The following is a 22,148-nucleotide window of genomic DNA, read 5'->3' on the forward strand; positions in this document are numbered from 1 at the left end:
AGTCCACACTAACCGTAAAAACCGCCTGCCGCAGTGGACGAGTAATGGTGGGTGAGTCGTGTGCTGCACCATTTGTACTTTATTACAACATACAATTGTATTGACATTCTAAGCAGCGCGTTGGTGACAGAGTTATCACCATTGAGTATATTATTAAAGTAAAAAATACAACAACAACAGGCTGTTAATTCCCACTGCTGGGCTAAAGGCCTCCTCTCCCTTTGAGAAGAAGGTTTGGAACATATTCCACCACGCTGTTCCAATGCGGGTTGGTGGAATTCACATGTGACAGAATTTCTATGAAATTTGTCCCATGCAGATTTCCATAACGATGTTTTCCTTCACCACTGAGCATGAGATGAATTATAAAGACAAATTAAGCACATGAAACAGCGCTGCTTGCCTGGGTTTTAACCCGCAATCATCGGTTAAGATGCACGCGTTCTAACCACTGGGCCATCTCGGCTCGGCTAAAGTAAAAAATATAAGTTCTTAAAACCTGAGCATCTTATAATGTTCGGTTAAGAATTATTTTTAATACAATAAAGACCACCTGGATGAAGATGGGTACATGGTCATCACTTAGACACTGACACTGTAAGATAACTCAACCATTATTTATATCCTGTTGGTTATCATGTTAGATAGTTAGATAGGAAAAATTAACGCAATAAGATTAAATATTTGATAAGATATTTCATATGAAATAAGACACCATTACTGCTTGCTTCCTTAAAACAACGTCTTTTGTAGGATTATAAACAGCCTTTTTTAACAAACATTAACAAAAAAGAGAACGTGAGGAAATTAGCAATATGTTATATTATTAATATTTATAACATAAAAAAGTGCAAAAATAAACGAAAGACATATCGGAAACTGCACTTCGTTTTAGTCAAAGATTATCTTTAAATCGTGCAGTTTTGCTCTCTTTTAAAGCGGCTGATAGTTCCGAAACTAAACTATTTGCACGTGACTTAAGCTATCGGCTCGGAGACGCGGACACGATCCCTCCACTTAGCTTAAAACTCTTACAGTTCTTAACTTATTCGAAGCGCCACTAAAGGCTGTGGACACATTTTGTGTTTCCACAATCAACAATGTATTTGAACATTGTAATCTCTACGTATCTTATATATTTACAGCGTAAGGCAATTTTTGATTTCCAATTGATTGTGGGACGATAGCTGCATATGAAAGATCGTTAGGTCTCATTTTGAAGAACACCAACCGTAGGTAGGCAGAAAAATAGATAATTCTTGATTGTAATTTATTAATTGTTACAATTTAATAATAATTCATTTTAAAAGCTACTTACTGGCCGGTTATAAAAAACGAATGTATTAGACATTAAAAATTTCATTTAAAAAAAGTTTCATTACTTTACAATGAAATTAAACCAAAACAAAACATGTCATAGGATTTTAAATACCTAAAAACTCTTTTTAATGAACGCGAAGTTTCGTGGCCTACTCCCTTGTATTTTATTAACATATCCATTATTTGACTTGTTTTAAAGACATGTTTTATTGATTTTAGTTACCACCAAATATACTTTCTTTCACTGGGATTCCGTTGGAATGTGCGAGCCAGTGTGGATAAATTGATAACAAAAGGCTTACTGATACAAGGCTCATTCACACATCTTGCTTACTAAATAATAATAAATAGACTAGATTTGCTCTTGATGTAGGCAATATACTATTAAAGTAAATTCTTTTATAAAACCATCAATGTAAACTTTCAGCTTTTGTTGTCTTCTACAGTACGAATGTGTTTCTTACTTTATTCGTCGATATCGTGTGCGCCAAGCGTTACAGAAGTATTCACTGAATTTAAAAGCGAGGCAATAACTCACAAATATTTGTAATGCGATTTTTACGTCGACCAAAATTGAAAAATGATTTACTCGTGTTTCTAGCGCTGCAGCTACAGTTTCATATTTCTACATCAGCGCCAGTAAATCTCCCGTACAGCGCCTTCGAAGCCAGGACAGTGTACTCACACGTAACATAAATCCATAACAGGGCTATCTGTTCGTAAATATTTTATGAATACAGGAATTTTTGTAGGTATTCCTTATCTTTTAACTTATGACATGAAGCTTCGTTGTATTTTCTTACATATAATAATAAATTTAAAAGCAATCGCCTCACTGCTGAGATAGCCTTTCTTTTATGGAAATCTTTTAGGATACATATTTAATTGAATTTCATTTTACACACACATACACACACACACACACACACACACACACACACACACACACATGCAGGTTTCCATGAGTGATTATTTACACGAACTGAGCCCATAGAAAACACGTAATCTAGTCACAGACCATAACATCCATTAAATATACATTTTATTTTATGTTCTACTGATTTAAAACTATGTACCAAAAACTCTATTGTACTGTATTTATCTGTACATCGATTGTTTCGTTGTCAACGTATAACAAGCGTATTGTATAATACTAACAGTTAAAGATTCCACCACATACATTCACGCTGGAGTGCATATTCATTTATTCGCCGAATACCAATGACCTCCGTTTGGATCGGTTCACTAATTAATTCATTTGAAATTTTTGTTTCATTTTATTGTTTCGAAGTCAGTTTGAGTGAAAGAGCGAAATAATAGACGGAAAATGAAGGAAATAAGACGCGATTTCCATCTTAAGTGGCATTAAAATATATAAGAGTTTAAAAAGTTTTCGAACATTCGACTGTGTAATTAGAAATATATAATAAATCAAAGTGTTATGTTAGTATCTGGAGGACAAGTGTAATATGAGGATCACATCACAATGCAGTCGATAGTTATCAGATAAGTTATCAGACGTCTATGTGATAAGCGGATGCGTTCGCGGACTTATTTCATATTTAATATTGAATCACATTTATGAGTATGTTTATTATAAACAACGTTATTATTTATTTTTTCGGCGTACAACCTTTTTTATAAAATTTCTGTTAAACTAATTTTGTATAATAATATTATTATATAATTCATACTTGTTTATTTATAAAAATGTTAAGACAGAATACATACATTTATTGTAAGTTACAGATAAACAATAACAATTTGTTAAATAATTGTTCGTAATATAATATAACTGTCGTTTCAAGTGTTTTCTCAATAATACATTGAAATGAATGTGAAAACCAAACCTAAAGTTGAAGAGATTTTTTGTATAAATCTGTTTTGCCTGAAACGATCAGCGTGCATTAGTATGAGTAACTTTCGTAATTACAAGATGTCTTGGTATGCGTGCGATAACTAAGAAGACAGCTAAAAATAAGATACGCGCCTCCTTGTATTTTATATACGAGGTGATCCATACATAAAGCCTCTACGTATGTTATGTTAATGGAGAAAAAAACGATCATTTGTATTGTATGTATAATATATTTAAATGATACGTATTACATATTATGGCCCTCATCACGTCATCGCGACTGTAATGACAGCTCATTTATGTGTCTCCACGCCAGTGTTTATGTGTAACATCGGGTACGTTACTCGTATACAGCGTGCTCTAAATTCGAGATAAAACAATTTCAGTACATGACCTGTTCATATTCAAAATACTGTACTGGATAAGTCAGAGGAATTCCTTTATAAATTCGTAATAACAACAACAAAAACAGCCTGTAAATTTCCCACTGCTGGGCTAATGCTCTCCCTTTGAGGTTTTGAACATATTCCACCACACTGTTCCAATACCAACGGGTGGAATACACATGTGGCAGAATTTCTTTGAAATTAGGTACATGCAGGTTTCCTCGCTATGTTTTTCTATAAGTGCATGCATAAACCACTCAGAATAATATTTGATAGTTCAAGCGAATCGAATTTATATTAAAAATTTTACTACAAGAATGTGAGATAGGATAGTCTGAGAATGACTTTTGTTTACTTTAGTTATTTGTTTGTGAAGTTGAATGAAAGTATGTGTGTGTGAGAGAGTGAGTGTGTTAATTCACAAAAAGTAATAATTTAGTAACTTAAAGTATAATATACATATATATGTAAGTATAAACTCCAGACGCCACTTTAAGACGTAAAATACTTTTATATAAATCAATATGCGTTGGCACTTGTGATTCAGAAATGAATGAACAATAATGAGCGATTTGGTGAATGATCTACTTTAAATTTATGTTCTGTAGAACGTATTGATAATTCGAGCCTCGAGCGAGCGATCCCGCAAACGGTGTCCGAGTTATTCCCAATACAAGCAGACCGCAACAGAAATGGGATCCAATTCCGCATTCCCGAAACCATGTAAAAACACACTGTGTTTGATACCCAATGGATCATCCATGTCGGAATTTTATAATTAACGTTTAATTAAAATTCAGTATATTTTATATCGAATGAATTGCTTTTAATTCTGGATTCCTTGTAAATTAAGTACTACAACAGAAATGCGTTACCTTTGTGTTAAAATTGAACGAAATTAAATAAAATTAATAGTTGGAAAAGCGAGCATTTCTCAGTATATTTACTTGGTGGTAGGGATTTGTGCAAGCCCGACTGGGTAGGTACCACCCACTCATCAGTTATTCTACAATCAAATAACAGTACTCAGTATTGTTGTTATCCGGTTTGAAGGGCGAGTGAGTATAACTACAGGCACAAGGGACATAGCATCTTAGTTCCCAAGGTTGGTGGCAAATTGACGCTGTAAGGAATAGTTAATATTTCTTACAGCTTCATTGTCTATGGGTGATGGTGACCACTTACCATGCTATATGCTAACCTATACCATAAAAAAGTATGCTCGCGACAAAAATAAGCCAAACTTGACCCGATTTTGCTTACATCACTCAATTCGGAACGGAATATATTCAACTACATTGAAGCTACTGCTACTATTATAAGTACATGTGACGAATGTGTTAGCAAACATAAGTACAATGAAGAAGTGGTCCTCCTTCCTCATGATGGTCATGGGGCGGCAATCCGATACGTCTGGAAAGAGTTCAGACGCCTCACAGTCTAAGCCATCAAGTCAATCAGAAGACATTTGAGTTGGGCAAGATTAGTACTCATTTGTATTATCTCTTCGTGTCATCTATCATGACCTAAGGTAAGAAGGACTGGCAAATGGAAGACCAATATAACACCTATTTATCGACGCTAAAATATTTTAGACTAATTTAATATCTCAGAATTCACTAAATATTATTAATTTAAGAATCAAACAGTTTCCAATGATTAAAACAATCGCTTCTGGACACGCGTTTTTCTTAAATATTTGGTTTCCCGTAAACATATAATATTTTTAGTAACAGGCTGATTTTATTTAAACTAAAAAAAAGCTAAGTCAAATGAATGTATAGCATCGACTATTTTGTTTACAATTCTTCTGAAGATTGCAATCAACTGTTAGGTAATGTCTTTAAGATTCAAGTATGTCGACCAATTGAAATCAACGATAAAACATTGTTTTATGTATAGACGAGTGTTTTGTACATTGAGAAATGATTCTCAACGCAATGGAGGCTGCGGCAAATATATGATTATTCGGATCGAATATCGATTCAGCCTTCAATCGCGTTGCCACTTCAGAATCATTTGAATAGCTTTGAATGGAAATTAAGCGGCACTAAAGCAGGGAGTGGTGTCGGCTATTTCGTCGGTTTCGTCGGATAACAGTCATCACACTCGCAACGGTTAAATTGACTGAAGCGGATTCCATTACACGAACAAACGTAACATATTATGTATTTTCTATATTCTAACGAAGGCATTAGTACTCGTGATTTTCTATACTATGAAATATATCCCCTTGTTGTTGTTTAAAACTCATCTGAATAAAATCCATTTATCGGCGACTGCTTAAATAAAATACTTTTTATTGCTGTTTCATTTTAGTGGTTGAAGGCTTCAATTTATCTACAGGCTTAGTTCGACATAACATATTACTTCCCAAGGTTACTGATGCATCATGGTGGAAGAGATGGATATTATTTCTTATATTGATGTTTTTTGGTTACTACCAAATGGAGCATTAGCTTAACAAACTATAGAAAAATATCACTTTGTTAAAGTACTGTCTGTCTATACTATTTTTACTTTATAGTAACTACAAAGTTTATACAAACCCAACTGTTGTACCAACTGAAATCGTAATCTAAGTTATTCAAGAGTAACAAGCACATACATATATCACTATAATTACGCAAAACAGCCTCGTAAAGTGATTCATCCAACTAAAAGAGATGAAAAACTCCGCAGTCGCACTCAGTGCTAAATAAATTACACCCATAACAAAACTGATTGTCCTTGTAACAAAACCTTCACGCCCATATAAACGTGAAAGCGGATTTCTAAAAGCAGAAAAGAAAATGAAATATTACGTATCTCTCTTACCAAGTGACAGGCCGTGAAATTCGGGGACTAATGCTGATTTAAGTATATAATAATATAATGTAAAGTATATATAAACTACTATCAAGCCCCCAGAAACTATGTGAACACTTCAATAGGAAAATATATGATCTATGTATGTAAGCTTGATAGCTTTGTGGTAGGTAGTTTGGTGGTAGAATTTGTGATGTTGGTAGTGCAATATCACATATCTTACCACCAAACTGAAATACTCAGTATTGTTGTATTCTGAGTGTGTCAGTGTAACTGCAGGTTCAAGAGATACTTATAACATTTTAGATATCAAGATTTTAGAAGTGGTTAACGTTTTTAAATGTTTGACACTACGAAATATTAACTAAACCAAATCCGTAAGCGATTGTGACCTCCATTGTGACAAGTGGCGCATTTATTTATTTCATAAAATTAAAATAAATAAGGTCTTAAATTATTGCTGCATAAAATAAACTCAGTAGCAGATCTCATTATATATCAAGATAGCAAAGGAGACAGATTAAGTGAATATTGATCGAAGACAACAAGAAATGGTCAGTATGTATAACAATTGTTCCGTGCATTAGCTGGTTAGCCTTTAAATCAGACACAGACGAATCTAGTCTGTAATTTATGTGATTATCTAGTTTGTGATTGATTTGACGGTAGGATTACCGTTGGGCGGTTTACACCCATGATGGATGGATGAGAAAAAGCCCTTCTATCGATACCGTTTAGCTGATACGCCTGGAAATATCGTCAATACCATATTTTATAAAATGTATATTCTAAATGTCAGCCTCCAAGTAACGCCCTTTTCAAATCTGGAAATCCGTCAAGATAAGACTTAAATCTGTTACAATAAAATGTATATTAATAAGGCTTAAGGGAACTTAGGGAAAAGTTTATTCCCTCTTTTCTAGAAGATTAAGGGCACGACTCTGCTCCGATTATGTGATCGGATCAGATGGTCCCTGAGTGAGTTTACAAAGTGTTCGAGTTTTGAGTTATAAATAGAACATTAGTTCTTTCAGGCCAGAAAGAAGACTGACAGTATTTTCTCTTATAGACAGTGTGGATATTTGTCTTTCATATAATATTATTATTACATATAATAACTCTCATCAAAATCATTTAAATATGGCATCCAATTGAACTGTCCATAAGTACTTAATTTTTTATGAAAACAAAGCTTATATAAAAATAAAAGTGCACGAGTTTTATTTGTATATAAATGTTTTACTTTGTTAAATGAAAGGTTGAACAAAAATACAAAACAGTGAACTACACATCAAATAAATTTTTTTTTCTATAGCTACTTTATTTATATTTTTATATTTCTTTGTTCGCATATGTTTCGGCTTATTAAGTAAAATTGAGTTTTTTAAACGAACATTTTTGTATGAAACTGTTGGTAAGAAGTTGTGAAAGGCCATCTGGGTTGGTTCTAATTTTAAAGGATGAGTGAGCCAGTGTAACTACAGGTACTAGTGTCATGACATCTTAGTTCCCAAAGTTGGTAGCGCAATGGTGATATAAAGATAAAGAACATATCTTACAGCGTCTAAGTGTTCATTATTTTTCGTGTTACAAATCTGGGAGTAAATGAATTTCCTATTCCTCGCGAAGAAGTCGGGACGCGCTGTTAGGATATATAGAATTTGTACATAATTACTGTCACAAACATAACCAATGAAACAAGAATATAAATTAGTTCGGAAGCGCTAAATCACGCTTAAAGTAATAGCTGGAAAACCCCTGAGTTAGTTCATACGAAAATGGGTTTAAGATTTATTACTTTAAGGTTTATATTGCTGTGGAACACATTAAGTGTTAGATTGTGCGGTCATGTAAATTGTTATGTAATACAAGGTTGAAATAATTTTCAATTACCAACATTTGTATCTAAAGCCAAGTGTTCTGAGAATTAATTTATATTCATTAACAACTATGTTCTTGCTGGTTCTTCTCGGTACAATCTACATCTTGAATTGTTGGGATATGTAGAAACTTAGTAACACGCTGTGAGCTGAGATGGCCCAGTGGTTAGAACGCGTGCATCTTAACCGATGATTGCGGGTTCAAACCCAGGCAAATATGTGCTTAATTTGTGTTTATAATACATCTCGTGCTAGGCGGTGAAGGAAAACATCGTGAGGAAACCCGCATGTGTCTAATTTCATCGAAATTCTGCCACATGTGCATTCCACCAACCCGCATTGGAACAGCGTGGTGGAATATGTTCCAAACCCTCTCCTTAATTGAAGAGGAGGCCTTATCCCAGCAGTGGGAAATTTACAGGCTGTTACTTTACTTTACCAGTAACAAGACTTTTAAGATTACTGAGAAAATTCTACTCTTTCTCATAAGGAGCGGGTTATTAATCTTGTGATGCTTCAAAGGAGGTTTGATGCACATTAAGATGTGTTATATAACACTTACTGTTACTTATCAAAGCGTTTACTAAAATTAGATCATGAAATAGATATCCCCTTGAGGAGTAGACTTGAAGTTAATTTTACCAATCTACTTAATTGTGGGTTAGATATACTTGTGGCCGAATCTCATTGAAATTAGACACATGCAGGTTTCTTGGCGATGTTTTCGTTTACCGCCGAGATGAATTATAAACACAAATTAAGCTCATATAAATACAGTGTTGCTTGAACCCGTAATCATTAGTTGAGTTGCACGCATTCTGACCATTCGACCGTCAACAGTTTATAAATTAATACATTTAATTTAAAGAAAAAAAAAATCACTGAAGTTATATTATTATTATTATTAATTGTATTATTATGAGAGCACTCGGTTAACAAGAAAGGTTGAATCTTTTCAGAGAAATACGTTAATATTAAAATAAAGGGTTTCCAACATTTAAATGAAACAGAAATATGAGGAAATGTTGGAACGCACAATAAACTAGACTTTCTTTGTTCGTGTCTTACAGACGCGACGCATTGTGATGCGCTCGCTTTTAAATTATCTCAGAGATGACAAGTGCGCTGCAGTGCACTCCGTACTTGCAACTTGAATGTTAGTGGGTTAATTACGTAATGTAATGTATAAATTACTAGTTCCGATCAGTCTAATTTGGAAGTGTTTCAGCTTTTCTTTGACCTGTACTTCTGACAATGTATGCAAAGTGAGAGTTTGGTGTTTATAATATATTAGCAACCCGCCCCGGCTTCGCACATGTCAGAGCATGTCTGATTGACTTTTTTGAAGAACTTTATATTGTGTATAATACTGTTTTTTTATCTGTCTCGTAGGGTTTGCAATGTAAGTAGAAAAAAATGTGTTTATTTACGGCATAACTTTAGGAAGCTCTAAAGTTATCAGTGTTTCTCTACTACGCTGTGCATGTATTATACATATAAACCTTCCTCATGAATCAATCCATCTATTAAAAAAAACCGCATTAAAATGCGTTGCGTAAACATAAAGATCTAAGCATACGTAGGGACAGACAAGGGTAAGCGACTATGTAATTAAGTTAAGATGTGTTGGATGTATATAAGCAGTTTCCGATAGATGGAGAGATCTAGAAGTATCTAGAACTAAAAAGAATGAGAAGTATTTTGAGACACCCCGTTGAAACAAGGAGAAAGTTTGATAAGGAGATTCCGGGGAAGGACATTAAATAATCCCTCGTAACATTAATGCTCGGTGACGGTTTGTGTCAAATAGGTCAAAATTTATAAACTTCGCGGGTAAAGACTTAAGTTCAGCTACTTGGATATAGGTATATATATTTTTATTTGATACTCCAACAACTGATGGGTTCTATGTAATTGAAGGCTCAAATAGTAACATATTAGATAGAGCTTGTAGGTAGCAAGCACATTTATAGAGAATTAAATAAATAAATATTAGACAACATCACATACATTACTCTGATCCCAATGTAAGCAGCTAAAGCACTTGTATTATGGAAAATCAGGTATAACGATGGTTATACCCAGACTCAAGACAACATAGAAAACTAATGAACATTTTCTACATCGACTTGGCCAGGAATCGAACCCATGAAAACCGGCGTACACACTAATCGACCACAGAGGTTGTGATTATTATCGGCTCAGTTCTAAGAGCGATGGTGATGATTTTGTTTTTGCTTTAAGCTACTACAGATTTGTAATGAGCCTTTGTTATAATATATACATATTATGATCGAGTCCAATCTGATTATCTATATATACATACATTACTCTGATCCCAATGTAAGTAGCTGAAGCACTTGTGTTATGGAAATCAGAAGTAACGACGGTACCACAAACACCCATGAAAACCGGTGTACACACCACTCGACCATGGAGGTCGTGAATCTGATGTTCCACGGTTTTATATTTCCAGCGTTACCGCGATCGAAAAATTACGATTACCATTTAATTTTTTTATGTTTTTTTTATTGTGTGCCAGTTGCCTTCTGGAGCAGGCGTCTATTTCAACTTTATATGACCTTCAAGCTATTATTATATATAGTTTCTTGATTAGATTGAAGTATAGTGTAGCGATATGTATTTCATTAAGTGATTAGTTCGAAAACTTGGTGAAGCCGCGGGCGACCGCTTGTTATTTCTAATTACGAGTTTAAGTGAAAACCTCTGAACAATTTAAGGCATCGTAACACCCTGTATACATAACGCTTTACATAATTATATTAAGTGAGCACTCAACCCTGCTCCGAAACAATTTATATTTTAATGTGTGATAAGAATTGCGTAACTTGGTGTAAAATTATCATAAAGCTAATTATTAGTAATAATAATAATAATTTATTTATTAAAGACAATTACAGTCCACTTGTTAGTAATAATAGCAACTTAAAAACTATGTTAGTGTACTAATACTAAAAAAAATTAAAACGGAGTGCCGTGAGTTTTTCAGATTATCTGTATTTAAAAAAAATACATATAGTATATGCATGATCATGGTATAGTAGAACAACGTGCCCCAATAGTCGGAGAAAGATGAAACTTTTCGAGTATAAAACGGCCTTACTCCGATTTCAATTCGGGACCTCACATTCTATCACCGACTAAGTCAACGAGGTGTAATCACTAAGTTTTGCATGAACTTATTCAAATAAGTTTTGAAATACATAAGTAAGAGGTAAATTACTTATTAGTTAGACTTTGAGAAGGACTTTAAGCTTACATTATATTTTTGGATGTATCTGTTCCCAATGACTTCATTCAAATACAATTTATTTAATCAGTAGTATTTATTCACGCACATACGTTGTACCCTGCTCCCAAACTGCTTATCTATCGAATTTTATTGAAATGCGTATCAGCGGTGTTTTACACAAATTTGATAATTCATGTCGATGTCTTATGTTGTACTTCGCCTGAGGGAACTCGTCTCTATTCTGATCTCCTAGTTTGCATTCCGCGCTTATTCAGCTGAATGTGCCGTGAGGGTAAGTGGTCAAATCATCTTTTGCGCCTCTGTCCCTAGTTTATTTAAAGATTCGAGAAGCTACCGCATAGCAATCAAAGTAAATATCACAGGAATCGATCCAGTGAGTTTCGAACACAGCTATAATATGTCCAATGATATGAATGGTAGCTTCAGTTAACATGATTATTAAATGACGATTCAAACGGTATAAGCCTATTTGAATTATAATAATGCACTTTAACTAGTTGTCGCCCTCGGCTTTGCTCGCGTTTTAGATGTTAGTCACATGTTATGCAAAAAAAGTAGTGTCCTTTCTTGCTCTTGCTTGCTCATTTTTGCTTCATGAGCAAATAATTTCATCAAATTCAGCAAGCAGTCTACACACATTATCATACTCAATAAATGATAATTGTTATCCAGTAATAATCACGCAAAGTATTATTAAATATGCAGAACTAAATCACGAAGCAGTATTTCCTCAGTCGACGTCTATGCAGATGAGTGTACGCCGTATAGACAAGACTGAAAATAAGGCAATCTTAGGTCAAGAAATGGTTACATAATAACAGGGCATGTTCACGGCGCCGCAGCGTCGCGACGCCGACGCCTACCCTGTTTACCGCCCGGGGCGTCGTGTGGCACAAATTGGAAGAGTTTACATTTATTATTTTAATTTATATCACTACTATAACCTTCCAATGCGAATAAGTATAGATATAGAGATAACGTGTTACTGCATGTTAAATAAACTAAAATAGTATCTTTGGTAATTTGTTTCTCTTCTATCCTTGCAGTTGGTACATATTAAATAAAAATAATTATTTGAATATTCTAATATTAATCTATTCGTTTATTGTTATTATCTTAGAATCAGCGTGTAAAATATTTTATTTTATTCAAGCAAGTATTCAAAATCAAAATATTCAAGTGAACTGCCATTTTGATTAGTCATATTACCTAATGACATTACATTCGATGTTACCACTATTTATAATGAAACTCTGATGTTTATATCTGAAATAACATTACCATAAAACTGGCAAATGTTTATTTATATACATGTTTTATTATATTTATTGTTTTTGGTAGTAAAAACTGGAACAGTTAGAGTAGAATAATCTCCAAATCTACGCCCTGAAGGAGTCACTATGGATCAATTACTATTAATTTACTTTACTGTGGTAGAATTTGAATAAATATTATTAATGAAAGTAAATGTATGTATGTATGATTTAGTACAAATAGAAGTATGTTTAAATAAAATCGCCGGCTCTCCTCAGTCGAGCCGAGTATAAATTGTTGATCACTCAATTGATACAGCCGATGGAAGGTTTTTATATTGAAAGATGGAATATTCCTCGGATTGTGTGCTTAGTATTATGTAAATTACGGAAACCTTTTACAAAACTCTCTTAACGTCGAATTATTATTATTAGATTTACATTATCTTATTCTGCTTAACTGGCTTTCGTGAAATTCATCCATTACACTAAAATAGGTTTTTTTTGGACAAGATGATGTTGGTTTTGGAAAAATTTGCTTACTTAGGAAACAAAATGGCGAAGATCTTTAAAGATATAATTTAACAAAATCGGTGTTGATTTTTCCGGTGCGTTGTTTTAATATAAATTATATTCAATTTAATCCACAAGAATTTATATTTATTTTTAAAAACAAATTATTTATACAAAAAAAAAACTACTATTATGTATAAATAAGCAGACCTGACATTTGATGAAAAACAAATATCTGTAATTTGTTTATCATATTACGAGCAACTTTTGGCAAAATTATCAATCACAATTTCATCTTTATACAAAGTAAATTGAAAAATTAATGTCAGTAATTATCACTAGACTACAATTCAAGGAATATAATTTGACGTAAATTGGTTTCATTGATTGATCAATACTTGTATTGTTTAAACATTATTATTGACTCAAATTTTCAAGCAACAGTTGAAACATTTTTGATATTTCGTGAAACGCTTTTATTAAACACAAAGGGAACAATAAATTAAATATAGTTCTTAATTTTACGAAACAATCTCGACATAAACGATATTATTTATAGTTTATTTCATTTGAAATTAATGTTTTGATACATATTGAAAAAGTTTGCATCTGAGTTGGCCAAATTCATGCAATATTTCATACGTACCAACTGCCAAACATGAGGCTCAACAAAAACTTTCCCCATGGGAGTGATTTAAGGGGGCGGGCGTTAAGGGGGGAAAGGCTCGCACGACATTAACATGAAACACTTGATCTCATTTGCATAATTCAACGCTCGTTAGTTCCTGTTATTGTCATGCTCTCGGTGATATTTTGGTGAAATTTCAAATTTTCTAGGAATAAAATTAAATCGTGCTGTGTAATTTACGTGGTTAATATATCAGATGTCGTAATTTCCGGGTCCGCTTAGCGTAACACAGCACTGACCGTTCGCTCATGTAGGGAATTGTTCATTTTAATCGAGTTCTCATTTCGTGTCATCGTCGTAATCAGAGTTGAATATTTAGATATAATTATGCTCGTTATAGTAGTAAAGTAGTTAAATATGATAGTTAATGAAAATGAAAAATAATAGCTAAGTGGCTTATCTTTATTCACTAGCCGGCATAATTGGTTTGGCTAAGGATTAAGCTCTAAGTATATTACCCAAGACCGAAACATATGTATATCAATTTTGCAATACATTAATAAATAAGAAATAAAGTATGATAAGCATTATCCAGTGACCGCAGGGCGAATGGTGCTGTGTGATAATTTAATGCGGGATTACGCAGGCCCTTCTCACTTTTGACGATTCCCCTGAAAGCGGTGAAAAATTACTTCAGTGCTATTTAAGTAATTGCATTTCCTTTAAATTGAGAATAATTTCAATTTTCACAACGAATGGAAACATAAACAACATGGATCACAAAATATCTCATGTTCTGATCTTTTCTTTTAAAAAAACAAAAAATAAGGGAAAAATTTCAAATTCACTGAAGTTGTATAAACTGTTAATCAAAACTGTACATAGCTTCTTTTGGTTGCACTTTGATTTTCTTTGTTTGATGATTCAAGAATTGTCTCTGAGTAATCATTAAAGATACTTTTATATCATGTGCTTTCTCATACTGACTGTGACGTAATGTTGCTCCTATAAGTAATATTAAGATTAGAAAGAGCATATTTCTGTGTATTACCAGTCTCGTTCATTTTGCTTTCGTAAATTAGAAATTAAATATGTTAAGGATATCAAAAATTATATCACAATTCTTGTACTATAACGAAGAGTCGAATGATCGCAAAATTTGACCCCCCCTTTTACAAGATGGCGCTAAAATCTGAAGTCAAAGAGGAATATTTTCAAATTAATCTTTCCCAAAAATGACTTATTTCAAAAAACTTGTTTTTATATGCCATGTATGATAAATATTATGAGTTAGCCTGTAAGAGTGATGTACATGGTAATATTTTTTAAGACAGGATGTGTCTTATAGAATTAGACACTTTGTATACCACGTTGGCTTCCCAAATAAATAAATAAATAATTATTACTTTGGATTCACTGCCATGACATTCCAGAAATATGATATCCATATTATTTTTTATTTTTTTTTATTAAATACAAGACATTGTGTGTTGCAAAAATCTTATTGCATTTTTTTTTATTTCTTGGTCTTTCCTTTACAACATTTTTATAATCGCAGTAAGAGCACAGTTTTAGTTGTGATAATACATCCGAGGGAATCCCCTACAAGTTATCCATTTAATTAGAAAGTAGCTCTGGCTCTTGGAAGGGATGTAAGACTCGAAACCATTATTGGCAACATCAATAAGACAGATGAAGAAACATTTATCTTCTTAGTGTTAAACAAACTACAACTACGTAGGATTTACATGAATCTAATCCGATGGATATAAAACGTTAATATTTATTATAGTTTACAATCTCATAACAGTTACCTAGAACACAACAGATATGATAAGTTATTAAAATGCATTATTATTTAGACATAGAATAATATGCCATAGTCGTAGGGACATAGATTTCAGAGCTACTGTTGCCAATACCATGAAAAGTAATGTGGTCTGTACATGTTCTTGTGCCGGGTCGAGGGCTTCTTTTTTCTTTGAAGAGAATGTTTCAAACAAAAATCATGATATACGTACACGAAAACAAAAAAAAAAAAAAACGAAATAAATTCTTAAATAAAAAGGCCTCCATTTAAACCACAGCACGAATAACACACGTCAGTAAGACTGAATATACAATGATTATGCATAATTAAATAAACACAGCGTTCAAACGATACCAAGCCTTATTGTTTGATAATAAGACACATTTTAGATATCCCATGAAATACTCTTCCATTTTGCTTTTGCACGAACATAATCGATAGTTGCTATAAATAGTGACAGCCCTAAGTTTCTCGTAAATATTTCAACGCCAGGGTTGAACCGAACGTTTTAAATATTCACACGGGGCCTATTTTTGTTATTCTCTATTTTAACGGAAGTGAAATTCTATAAAATGGATTTAAATTAATTGAAGGTATATGTCTATTTTCCGACTTCACAAAAAGCGCAAAAAACTTGGAATAGTTTATAAGATAAATATGTTAATTGTTTTATCACAATGCAAATATTTCTGGGTTGTTTCGTTTTTTGTCCAAAAAAAATGGCGCGATCGGAATTGCGATTCAACGGAGAAATGTTGATAGCATTCTTGCCACTATTCCACGCGGTCAAGATTCATACAATAACTATTTTTATATCATATTTGTATATATTTAAGGACTTAATGTTAATATATTTTTTTTTTATGACCTAGGTGGCAAACGGGCTCACCTGATGGAAAGTGACTACCACCGCCCATGGACATCTGCAGCATCCTGGCTAGCAGGTGTGTTGCCGGCCTTTAAAGAAGGAGTACGCTCTTTGCCTAAAGGTTCCCATGTCTTATCGGTTCGGAAAAACCGCCGGCGAAAGCTGGTTCCACAAAGTGGTTGTAGTGGTAAATTCTTATATAAATATACTTTATATTTGTGTATTTAAATATTGAATACAAGTATCTATTAAATTTTCCAGGTTCTACTCGGATTCTAATCTACATTAAAAAACGACTTGTACAGACGTGATTCCAAATTCTTTTAAGCTAATATCTTAAGTACTACTTGCATACAATATATGTATTTGTAATTGTTATTCATACTCTATGTTGTGTTCATTCCATTGTATACCTTCCTTTGAACTGAAAGATATCTCTTACTTTTATTATGACTGAAATTTAATTAACGCGTAACGGGCCAGTGTATATATGTAATATGTTTATTTATAAGGAAGCCAAAGGTACACGACGAACATATTATATGACAATAATTGATGGTAGGGCTTCGTGCAAACCCGTCACGGTATCGCCCACTCATAAGATATTCTACATAGTAATACAATACTAGTATTGTTCGTGTAGAAAGGGTGAGTGGGTCAATGTAATACAGGGGAGATTACTTCAAAATCCATGGGCAGTGACGACCATCCGGGGTCTGGTCAGTCCAACCTACCTATTTATATCATCAAGCACACAAGCTGTTAAATTACTTTGATACTACGCACAGAGCTCGTAGACTCAATTAACGAGCTTAAAGAGTTATCTAAAACAACAACAACAACAGCCTGTAAATTTCCCACTGCTGGGCTAAGGCCTCCACCACGCTGTTCCAATACGGGTTGGTGGAATATACATGAGGCAGTTTTTCTATGAAATTAGACACATGCAGGTTTCTTCACATGAGTATTCAGAGGTGCTTGCCTGGGTTTGAACCCGCAATAATTGGTAAGGAAACACTCGTTCTAACTAATGAGCCATTTCGGCTCTATCAATTATCTAAAAATGACAAAATAATTTTAAATGTTCGTACTGCAACGTAAATTGTTTTATGAATACAGCAATGATTTAAATCTAGTGAGCGCTGCTTTCCAATTGATAAATTATTAAAATAATCTAAATAATAAATTTATATTTCCAACGAATTAATGAAACGCAAACGGAACAGAGGGCAATAATTAATTAAAATTATTGTTGGAACTGTTTAATATAAAGCTATTTTTATTAAAGCGTCAAGACAGGATAGCTGTTGTATAATTGTCACGTTTTATATTAAAAGGCTTTGTTTGGACAATAGTGATAGTAAAAATAATAATTATTATTTTTATGATAATCATTTTCAATGCACTGTAGATCATTGCAACTAAGATTTAACTCTTATGTTTTTAACTGCACTGCTTCATGTCTCTTTAAACTTGAACAGTACACTCTATATTATAGGGGCACAAACGAGCAAGAAATTCACCTGATGGCAAGTAACTACCACCGCAATACCGGGTTGCAGGTACGTTGTCGGTCTTTAAGAAAATAGTACCTATACTCTTTTCTTGAAGGTACCCAAGTCGTTCTAATGTACAATGTGTTACTTGTATAGCAATACCTTTAGAAGTCGTGTAATAACAAATATTTCATGTTTTGAAATATATTTCATATCAAGCATTGTACATAAATGCCCATATAATTATAGTTTATTCTTCATACATACAAAAATTTTTGATACAATGTGAAATCGTATGTATGAACTAAGCGTACGATATTGATGCAAAGCCTACAAGGTAAGGCAAGGTAATTGTAAATCATGTGCGTAGCCCAACTATCACATGATGGTGATTTGTCACCAGAAATTATGACATAATCAAACATTCTCTACATTACCAATGCACCACCAACCTTGGCAACCAAGATGTTGGCCAGTATACTCAAACAGGAACACAAATAGGTATATTAAGTTTTGCTTTTTAACGGTCTCATACCTAATGAGTGGATTATTCATCACGGTGTATGTAATTTCGGTCTCTTAATACATCATACAAATGTATAAATTATGTAATTGATTACGTTATGAATATTTCCTGTGAAATTTTAAACTGAATTTCTATAACAATATTACATTTAAATGCGTGCAGCGCAGTTTGTGTAATCCGAGTGTCGCGTTCCATTGTGTTCGTCAGCTGTCCGGCGCAGCTTCTCGATCGCTTTGTAGTCGCTTTCATGTTTATGATAATCATTGCAAATTACAATAAATCTGTATTAATATTATAAATGTGAAAGTATCTCTGTCTGTCTGTCTGCCGCTCTTTTACAACCAAACCGCTTATTCGAATTTGATGAAATTTAGTATGAAGCAATCTTGAACTTCAAGAAATGACGTAGGCTAATTTTTTTGCCAGACACATGACAAACCATACTCTAAAACGTGAGCGAACCCGCGGGCGACTACTAGTCATCAGTAATATTGTCTTTATCACTGTTATTTGCTGACGAGCTGAAAACTTTATACTTGTATACAAGTCGTATTAATTTTATCGATTTATATAAAAATAGGATTATGCAAATTCTCCTATTTGTATGTATGTTTATCATATCAATTTATAATTATAATCTGTTGTATATAATAGTAAGTTGTTTATTGATTTTTAATTTAAACGATCAAATCAAAAGCAAGTGTGTTTATTGCGATTTAACATCTCAAATACTCAACCGATTATTAAGATTTTCATTCACGTTATGGCAGGGATGCCTCAAACGATATGAGGTATCACATACTGGTAAAGTCACGAAAAAAAATAGTTTCATATATTATTATACTAAGGTATCACGGCTATTTATCCAATAATCAGAGAACTACATATATCTCTAATAGAGTTAAGATTATTTCTCGTTCAATTACTCTTTGGTGACGAAAAATGAGTCACTTGCAAACAAAACGAAGTAGTAATCAAATCAAACCACGACCTAAGACGCAGACCAAAGTTTGACATTAATTGAGTTCCAGTGTAATATTTATCTCGAATCCTCTGAGAGTTCAGTTTCAAAGCAATCAAGTCGCGATATATTGTGAGCACCGACGAAATTATAGAGCCTTATTTTCCGAGTGAAACAGGGTAGAAAATAAATTGTACAGCACTCTAGCACGCCTCATTAAGTTGGTTAAAACGGACGCTAGTTTTGTTTTGTGAAAGATTCTTTTACACGAAAATGATATGCGAATATTTAGTTGCGAAATATTGCAAATTTATGTTATAAATTTATTCATGTGTTTATAACTTTACGGAGAAACATTCATGTATTTAAACTTTAACGTAGTTTTAAATTATTTTTACGTATGATTTAAAAGGGTATTCGTTGCTACCAACACCACTACGTAAGCCTAACTCTATTTAAAACCAAGTAAAACTTCTAATATCAGAGCCAGGGCAACCATTTCTTTATCAATATAACAATATTTTCTATTATAAAGAAACACAGGAATATCTTTATAGTCTTTTACACTTGATATACATAGAAACGTTAATCAGATCGAAAGACCTCCTACCATTTTCGCCGAGAAGTAATTTGTGTACAAGTGTAGCTTATCGAAGTTGTCTGCGGAGACGCTGAATCCAGCAAATTTCAGTATCGGAGTTTCGAGTCGAGTTATTAATATTGATGGCCATCAGTTGATTTACACTTCGTTCCGAGCTTTTTGTTTCAACTTCGGCCCCGAGTTTGCTTTGTTCCCGCTTAGTATTCGAGGAAACTTTTTTGCTGAATTTGAATTATTTAACTTTTTCGTATTGACATTTTATCTAATTGCTGTTGAATCAGTTGATCTTCTGTGAATATATATTGTTTGTAGTATTTGTAAATCGAAATCTAGTTGCTAGTTTAAAAATAAAATATTCCTAATATAAGTATTATCTTACAAGCACTGTGAATGTGGTTCGGAATGACGATTTTGGAAACTGGTAAAAAATTTAGTCTTTTATTTTAAACTACAATTTAATGATAATATTTATTTATTAGTTTTTTTATTTATCGAGTTTGCTAGCGATTTTTACATTTGTCATGCTAACATAAATATACAATTAGGTGATAAGCATACATAGATTATGTAAAATAATTTAAAAGCAAACACTACATGCTAATGAAACTATTAATATTAAGATTACATACAAATACAAGAGTAAAAACTATATGTTTTTCGGCTATATACTTTATGAGTACAAGTAAATACTTGTTACTTGTGATTAATTATTAATGAAATCAAATAATTCATAGAACACATACTAATTGCATTAATACGTCGAAGCCTCACTTCATTAACAACTTTGATAGAGTTGTAGCTTTATGTAATACTTCCATAAAGACTCGCAACTGTGCTTTCAATAGAAATATCAAAGTCAATGATGAGAGATGGAAAAATAAGGAAATTATCTTTGAAGATAGACAAACATCTCGATGTCCGATCCCCACACGTGTCCGAAAATAAAAACATCGACACAAGTAAGAAACTGAAAGAAATCAAAGATAAGGATTTCACGGATCATTAATTAATGTACAAGGGTTCTTTGTGACTGGAGATCGCTCGCCATATTCAGTGTTTGTTCACATGAAAGGGAAACTTGCAATATTAACTCAGTTCCCGGGGAAAAGACGACACCAAATTAGGCTAACGGTGAAATGGGCAGACAGAAGTTTTGTGTAGCTGGACTATATATAAGGGTATATTTATTACTCCTTATTGTATACCTACTACGTTACATAGAATAAAAAAAATCGAAGAAACTTGTGCACAAGGCTCAGGTTCAAAGTATTTGTCTTCCAGAAAATATACAGGTCGATTTTAAAAAATTTAGATGAGATATATAATTACGAGATACTAATCATTTTATCAACGTTAAATATACTTTATTCAAATTTAGAAAAGATAAATTGAAAGGTATAAAATATGGAAATTTTAAATTAAATAAAATTGTCAGTAACATTTTTAATTAAAAAATTTTGTTCATCTTCAAACGAATTTCATCGTGTTTAAAATTTTCTATTCCGCATTAATATTCTATGCTGGTAGTATTTTTACGATCGTATTATTTAAAAATAATCATTGAATTGATGAAGTAATTATTATGAGAATTATAGTCGTGATCATTTGATCATGGCGTAGGTAATTAGAGCCTCGTTTAGGGAAATATGACAATTCCAGGGTTCTAAGCAATCAAAATATACTTTATTCAAGTAGGCTTTTACAAGCACTTTTCCCGTAACAACTATATTAAGTGAAGACACCACTAAGATTCTACCGAGTACAACCTGCATGAAACTCAATAGTTCTATTTCAATATTTAAAAATACATTTAGTTGAATACAATTATATATGCATATAATATATCCTGCCTGTAAGATGGTGTGATATAGCCAGAAGGCGTTGTGGCGATCAGCATCAATTCCTGTGCTTAATTTGCTATTTGTGTTCATATGCTAATTTTCATGATGAAAGAAAACCTGACTGT

General features: G+C 33.0%; 1 protein-coding gene across 2 annotated transcripts in view; it reads right to left on the reverse strand.

The window, feature by feature from the left end:
- Nucleotides 1-22,148, reverse strand: part of LOC124539657 (complexin) — a 327,849-nt gene that overhangs the window by 179,814 nt on the left and 125,887 nt on the right. The gene's annotated exons all lie outside the window — the stretch shown is intronic.

Source organism: Vanessa cardui, chromosome 23 (assembly GCF_905220365.1).
Source record: "Vanessa cardui chromosome 23, ilVanCard2.1, whole genome shotgun sequence".
Lineage (NCBI taxonomy): Eukaryota > Metazoa > Arthropoda > Insecta > Lepidoptera > Nymphalidae > Vanessa > Vanessa cardui.